Raw genomic sequence first — 7,387 nt, 5'->3', positions numbered from 1 at the left:
TACTGATTCATGCTACAACATAGCCTTGAAAATATTATGCGAAGTGAAAGAAGCCAGTCACAAAGAACCACCTATTTTATGATTCCATGTGTATATGAAATGTCTACAACAGGCAGGTCTACAAAGACAGAAAGTAGTGTTTGCCTAGAGCTAGGGGAGATGAAGGGATTGGGAGAGTGATAGCGAAGGAGTATGGGGTTTTTTTTGGGGGGGAGGGGATAATAAAATGTTTTAAAATTGATTGTAGTGATAGATGCACAACTCTGTTAATATATTAAAAACCATTGAATTGTACACTTTAAAATGGTGAATTGTGTGGTATGTGAATCTCAATAAAGCTGTTTGAGAAAACCCCAGACTTCACTCTATTCAGCTATTCCTCCTCCCTGCTCCCAAAAAGTGCCATTGACTATTTCTTTATAGAGAGTGTTGTGATGCATTACTCAGACCTACCCCTTAAGGACTAAAGGACTTAGTCTCCCAGCTGCTGAGAATATTGACTACTGTGGCTCACAGCTGAGTCTTTCCTGGAGTCTTCAGTTGATGAAACTGCTCCTCAAAGATGATGACACCTTATCCCAACCATGGCTCACACTAAATAACTGCTCATTATGGGAGTGTAAAGGCCTGATCCCCTTGCCTCAATTCAGGACATTTCTGCAGAGTAATCTCAGCCCCAGAGCTCCCCTTGGGATCATTTGCAACTGTATCTCAGTTTAGTGTTTCCCTTACTCTTCTATAGATGTTCTTACTAGCACTGCTCAATAAACCTTCCCCATACAAATCTCCTTCTGAGAGTCTCCTTCCCAAGGAGCTCAACTTAAAACACCTGACACTGAATGACTGTCTTTTTTTCATTGATGCATAACAAATGTATGTAGTTCTGAGATACGTGTGGTAATTTAATATGCTTATATAATTGGCAAAGATCAAATCAGTGTACTTGGAATATCAATCACCTTAAATATGTCTTTTCTTTATGCTAGAAACATTTGAATTCTAGCTACTTTGAAATGTACAATAGATTGTTGTAAATGATAGTCTCCCTGCTGATCTATCTAACACTAGGTCTTATTTCTTCTATCAAAGTGTATATTTGTACCCATTAATCAACTTCTCTTCATCCCCTCTTCCCTGCTACCCTTCCTGGCCTCTGGTAACCACCAAAATACTCCCTACTTCCATGAGCTACACCTTTCAGCTCTCACATATGAATGAGAACAAGTGATATTTGTCTTTCTGTGCCTGGCTTCTTTCACTTAAGGTAATGACTTCCAGTTCCATCCATGTTGCTGCAAATGAGAGGATTTCATTTTTTATGGCTGAATAATATTTTGTTTTTTATATATATATATATATTCCATTTTTTAAATCCTTTCATTGACTGATAAGCACTTGGGTTAATTCCACATTTTGGCTATTGTGAATAGTGCTGCAAGAAACATGGGAGTGCAGATGTCTTTTTGATATATTGATTTCCTTTCTTTTGGGTATATATACCCAGTAGTGGAATTGCTGGATTATATGGTAGTTTCATTTTTAATTTTTTGAAGAACCCCCAAATTGTGCTTCATAGTGGCTACCACGACATTACACTCCAACAAACGGTGTACAAGGGTTCCCCTTTCTCTCCATCCTTGCCAGCGTTCATTATTGCCTTTTTGATAAAACCACTTTAACTAGAGTTAGATGATATCTTATTGTGGGTTTTATTTGCATTTTTCTGATGATTAGTGATATTGAGCATTTGTACATACACATTTTAGGCAAGTTGTATGTCTTCTTTTGAGAAATGTCTATTCAGATCTTTTGCCCATTTAAAAAATCAGATTAAATTTTTTTTTGCTATTGAGTTGTTTTGAGATATATATATCTCAAACATAAAATGTGTGTATATATACATATACACACACACACACACACACACACATGCATATGTATGTATTCTGGCTACTATTCCCTTGTCAGATGGTTAGTTTCCAAATATTTTCTCCCATTCTGTGGGTTTTTACTTTGATGATTGTTTCCTTTACTGTGCAGAAGGTTTTTAGCTTGACATAATCCCATTTATCTATTTTTGCTTTGGTTGCCTGTGCTTTTGAGGTCTTACATACAAAAAAATTACCCAGACCAATATCCTGAATTGTTTCTCCAATGTTTTCTTCTAATAGTTTTATAGCTTTATAGCTTCAGGTCTTACATTTAAGTTGTTAATCCGTTGTGATTTAAATTTTTGGTAAGGTGAGCGGGTCTAGTTTCATTCTTCTGCATATAATACAGCTATCTATTTTTGCCGCATCACTGATTAAAAAGATTGTCCTTTCCCCACTGTAGGTTCTTGGTAGCTTTGTTGAAGATAAGTTGGCTGTAAATGTGTGAATGTATATCTGGGTTCTCTATTCTGTTCCATTGGTCTATATGTCTATTTTTATGCCAGTACCACGACGATTTGGTTACTCTGGCTTTGTAGTAAAATTTGAAGTCAGGTAGTGTGATGCCTTTACTTTGTTCTTTTTGCTCAGGATTGCTTTGACTATTTGGTGTCTTGACTATTTGATGTCTTGACTATTCCATGCCTTTTATATTTCTGTGAAGAATGTCACTGGAATATTGATGGGTATCACATTGAATCTGTAATTTTAACAATATTCTTCTAATCAATGAACATGGAATATCTTTTCATTTTTAGTGTCTTTTTCAATTTCTTTCAACAGTGTTTCTATAGTTTTCCTTATATAGATCTTTCATTTCTTTGGTTAAATGGATTCCTAGGTATTTTATGTTCTTTGTAGATATTATAAATGGGATTACTTTCTTGATTTTTTTTAGGTTGTTCACTGTTGGCATATATACATTATACTGATTTATGTACATTGATTTTGGATCATGCAACTTCACTGAATTCATTAATAAGATCTAAGAGATTTTTTGGGTGGGTTCTTTAGGTTTTTCTAAGTATAATAAAATGTTTTAAAATTGATTGTAGTGATAGATGCACAACTCTGTTAATATATTAAAAACCATTGAATTGTACACTTTAAAATGGTGAATTGTGTGGTATGTGAATCTCAATAAAGCTGTTTAAGAAAACCCCAGACTTCACTCTATTCAGCTATTCCTCCTCCCTGCTCCCAAAAAGTGCCATTGACTATTTCTTTATAGAGAGTGTTGTGATGCATTACTCAGACCTACCCCTTAAGGACTAAAGGACTTAGTCTCCCAGCTGCTGAGAATATTGACTACTGTGGCTCACAGCTGAGTCTTTCCTGGAGTCTTCAGTTGATGAAACTGCTCCTCAAAGATGATGACACCTTATCCCAACCATGGCTCACACTAAATAACTGCTCATTATGGGAGTGTAAAGGCCTGATCCCCTTGCCTGTGAACAACGCTAATTTGATTTTTCTCTTTCCAATTTGGATGGTTCTTATTTCTTTCTCTTGACTAAATGCTCTGGCCAGTACTTCCAGTACTAAATTAAATAAAAGTGGTGAAAGTGAGCATGCTGCCTTTTTCCAGATCTTAGAAGAAAGGCCTTCAATTCTCCTCATCCAGTGCAATGCTAGTTGTGGTTTTGTCATATATGGCCTTCATTATATTGAAGTATGTTTCTTCTGTACCCAGTTTGAGGAAGGTTTTATTGTTAAGGAATGTTAAATTTTATTGAATGTTTTTGGCATCTATCGAAATAATCATATGTTGTTTTTCCTTCATTCTGTTTATATGATGTATCAAATTGATTGATTTGCATATGTTGAAACATTTTGCATTTCTGGGATTAATCCCATTTGATCATAGTGTGTGCTCTTTTTAATGTGTTGTTGAATTCAGTTTGCTGGTTTCTTTGTTGAGGATTTTTGCATCTTTATCAGTTATACTGGCCTCTAGTTTTCCTTTTTTCTTGTTGTTGTATCTTTGTCTGGTTTTGGTAGAAGGGTAATGCTGGCCTTGTAGAACAGGTGAGGGAAAATTCCCTTCTCTTAAATTTTTTTGAAGACTTTGAGTAGAATTGGTATTAGTTCTTTAAATGTTTGGTAAAATTCAGCAAAGCCATCTGATTCTGGGCTTTTCTTTGAAGGCAGACTTTTTATTATAGCTATTAATCTTGTTATTCATTTTTGGTTTATTGAGGTTTTCTATTTCTTCATGGTTCATTCTTGGTAGGTTGCGTGTGTCCAGGAATTTATCCATTCCTTCTAGGTTTTCCAATTCATTGGCATATAAGTGTTCATAACCTATATTATGATTAAAATGGAATTGATCATAATGATTTGTTATATTTCTATTGTTTCAGTTGTTATGTCTCATATTTTGTTTCTGATGTTTATGTAGTTTTGTCTTCTCTTGTTAGTCTAACCAAAGCTTTATCAATGTTATTTGTCTTTCAAAAACCCAAATTTTCATTTTGTTGATCTTTTGTATTGTTATTTTGGTCTTTCTGTCATTTATTTCTGCTCTAATCTTTATCATTTCTTTCCTTCTACTAATTTTGGGCTTGATTTGTTTTTGCTTTTCTAGTAGCTAGAGGTGCACTGTTAGAATGTTTATTTGAAGTCTTTCTACTTTTTAGATGTGGGTGTTTATTGCTGTAAATTTTTCTCTTAGTACTGCTTTTGCTATATCCCATAGATTTTGGTATGTTTTATTTCCATTTTTATATGCTTCAAGAAAATTGTTAATTTCCTTCTTAATTTCTTTAACTCAATGGTCATTCAAAAGCATATTATTTAATATGTATTCGTGAAGTTTCCGAAGTTTTTCTTGTTATTGATTTCTAGTTTTATTCCACTGTGGTAAGAAAAAATACTTGGTATAATTTCTGTTTTGTCGATTTTGTTCAGACTTGTTTTGTTGCCTAGCATATGGTCTATTCTGGAGAATATACTATGTGCTGATGTAAAGAATGTGTATTCTGCAGCAACTGGGTGCAATGTTCTATCAATTTCAGTTAGGCCTATTAGATCTAGTGTGTAGTTTTAACTCTGATGTTTCTTTGTTGATTATTTTTGTTTGAATGAGCTGTTCATCACTGAGAGTAGGGTGTTAAAGCCCCCTCCTATTATTGTTTTGTAGTCTATCTCTACCTTCAAATTTTTAATGTTTGCTTTATATACTTGGGAGCCCTGGTATTGTGTGCATAGAGATTTGTAATTATTATATACTCTCTTGCTAAGTTGACCCCTTTATCATTTTACAGTCACTGTCTTTTCTCTTTTTACAATCTTTGATTTGTAGTCTCTTATCTAAGTATAGCTACTCCTGCTCTTTTTTGATTTTCAGTTGCATGAAATATCTTTTTTCACCTTTTTACTTTTAGTCTGTGTGTGTCTGTATAGGTGAAGTGGAATTCTTTTTTTTTTTCATGTGAATAATACATTTTATTTGATCTAACATATCCAAAATATTATTGTTTAGCATGTAATTTGTATAAAAATATTTGGTAATAATTTTGTTCTGAAGACTATTTGATATTAATCTTGTCACTCCAGGATTCACATGATAGTGACTGAATAATTTCCATCCATCCACTTACTTTTTTTTGAGACCCAATTTTTATGCATTTTAGTGTATACATTGCATAATTTGTAGTGTTATTCTCAGACTATTGGCACATGCATACAGTCATCTAGCAAGCAACACAATCAATTCAAAAATTCTTTGGTGCCCCATTATCTTCAATGCTGTCTCCTGTTCTCAGTCCCTGTAACCCCTGTTCTGTTTTGTCAGATAGTTTTACCTCTTTCAGAATTTCATAAAAAATAAAATTAGTGTAATATTTTGAGTCTGGCTTCTTTCACTCAGCACAAATGATTAGAGATTCATCCATGCGGTTGTGTGTCAGTGGTACATTGCATTCTTCTTCCGAGTAGTATTCCATAATGTGGATGTACCATATTACATCATTCATTTACCAGTTGAAAAGCATTTAGATTAATTTCAGATTTTGGTGATCATAAATAAAGCTTTGTAAGGATTCCCTTATAAAGGACATTGTATGCCTAACTTTAAAAAAAAACAATATTCCAATGTGGTTGTACCATATTTTGCATTCCTCCCAGCAATATCTGAAGGTTCTTCCGCATCCTTGCTAGCATGTACTATTAGCATTCTAACAGGTGTGCAGTGGGATCTCATTGTTAAAGACTTACTTTTAATCTTATCACTTCTTTATATTTAACATAGTTTTCTTGTCGGTAGCAGAGTTGGGCCGTTTTTTAAATCCTGTCTGACAATTTATCCTGTTAAATATTTATGTCATTTACATCAAATATAATATTGAAATGATAAGGCTTAAATCTCTCAGCTTGCTATTTGCTTTTTACCTGCTTTAACTCTTTCCTGTATTTTTCTGGATTAATTGAAATTTTTAAATATTCTGTTTTATCTCTGCTTCTTGCTCATTTGCAAGTCTATTTGTTTTAATTTTTTTTTTTATTATACTTTAGGTTTTAGGGTACATGTGCACAATGTGCAGGTTTGTTACATATGTATCCATGTGCCATGTTGATTTCCTGCACCCATTATCTCGTCATTTAGCATTAGGTATATCTCCTAATGCTGTCCCTCCCCCCTCCCCCCACCCCACAACAGTCCCCGGAGTGTGATGTTCCCCTTCCTGTGTCCATGAGTTCTCATTGTTCAATTCCCACCTATGAGTGAGAACATGCGGTGTTTGGTTTTTTGTCCTTGCGATAGTTTACTGAGAATGATATTTTCCAATTTCATCCGTGTCCCTACAAAGGACACGAACTCATCATTTTTTATGGCTGCATAGTATTCCATGGTGTATATGTGCCACATTTTCTTAATCCAGTCTATTGTTGTTGGACATTTGGGTTGGTTCCAAGTCTTTGCTATTGTGAATAGTGCCGCAATAAACATACCTGTGCATGTGTCTTTATAGCAGCATGAATTATAGTCCTTTGGGTATATACCCAGTAATGGGATGGCTGGGTCAAATGGTATTTCTAGTTCTAGATCCCTGAGGAATCTCCACACTGACTTCCACAATGGTTGAACTAGTTTAGGAATTCTTGAAAGTAGTATATAGTTGGGTCTTACTTTTTTTATCTCTTCAGCCACTCTTTGCCTTTTAATTGAAGAATTGAGTCTACTTACCTCCCGTGATGGTTAATATTGAGTGTCAACTTGATTGGATTGAAGGATACAAAGTATTGATCCCCTGGGTGTGTCTGTGAGGGTGTAGACAAAGGAGATTAACATTTGAGTCAGTAGGCTGGGGAAGGCAGAACCACCCTTAATCTGGTGGGCACAACCTAATCAGCTGACAGTGAATATAAAGCAGGCAGAAAAAACGTGAATGAACAAGACAGGCCTAGCCTCCCAGCCTACATCTTTCTCCCATGCTGGATGCTTCCTTCCCTCG

At 34.8% G+C, this 7,387-nt stretch overlaps 1 long non-coding RNA gene across 1 annotated transcript in view; it reads right to left on the bottom strand.

The window, feature by feature from the left end:
• Positions 1-7,119: 7,119 nt before the first annotated feature.
• The window catches only part of LOC134736504 (uncharacterized), a 36,088-nt gene continuing 35,820 nt past the window's right edge, over positions 7,120-7,387 (bottom strand). The window contains exon 3 of the long non-coding RNA XR_010120568.1: positions 7,120-7,193. This is a non-coding gene — a long non-coding RNA (uncharacterized lncRNA). The remainder of the gene's footprint in view (positions 7,194-7,387) is intronic.

Source organism: Symphalangus syndactylus, chromosome 4 (genome assembly GCF_028878055.3).
Source record: "Symphalangus syndactylus isolate Jambi chromosome 4, NHGRI_mSymSyn1-v2.1_pri, whole genome shotgun sequence".
NCBI lineage: Eukaryota > Metazoa > Chordata > Mammalia > Primates > Hylobatidae > Symphalangus > Symphalangus syndactylus.
The sequence above is the reverse complement of the archived record's forward strand: the minus strand, read 5'-3'. Positions and strand labels throughout refer to the sequence as shown.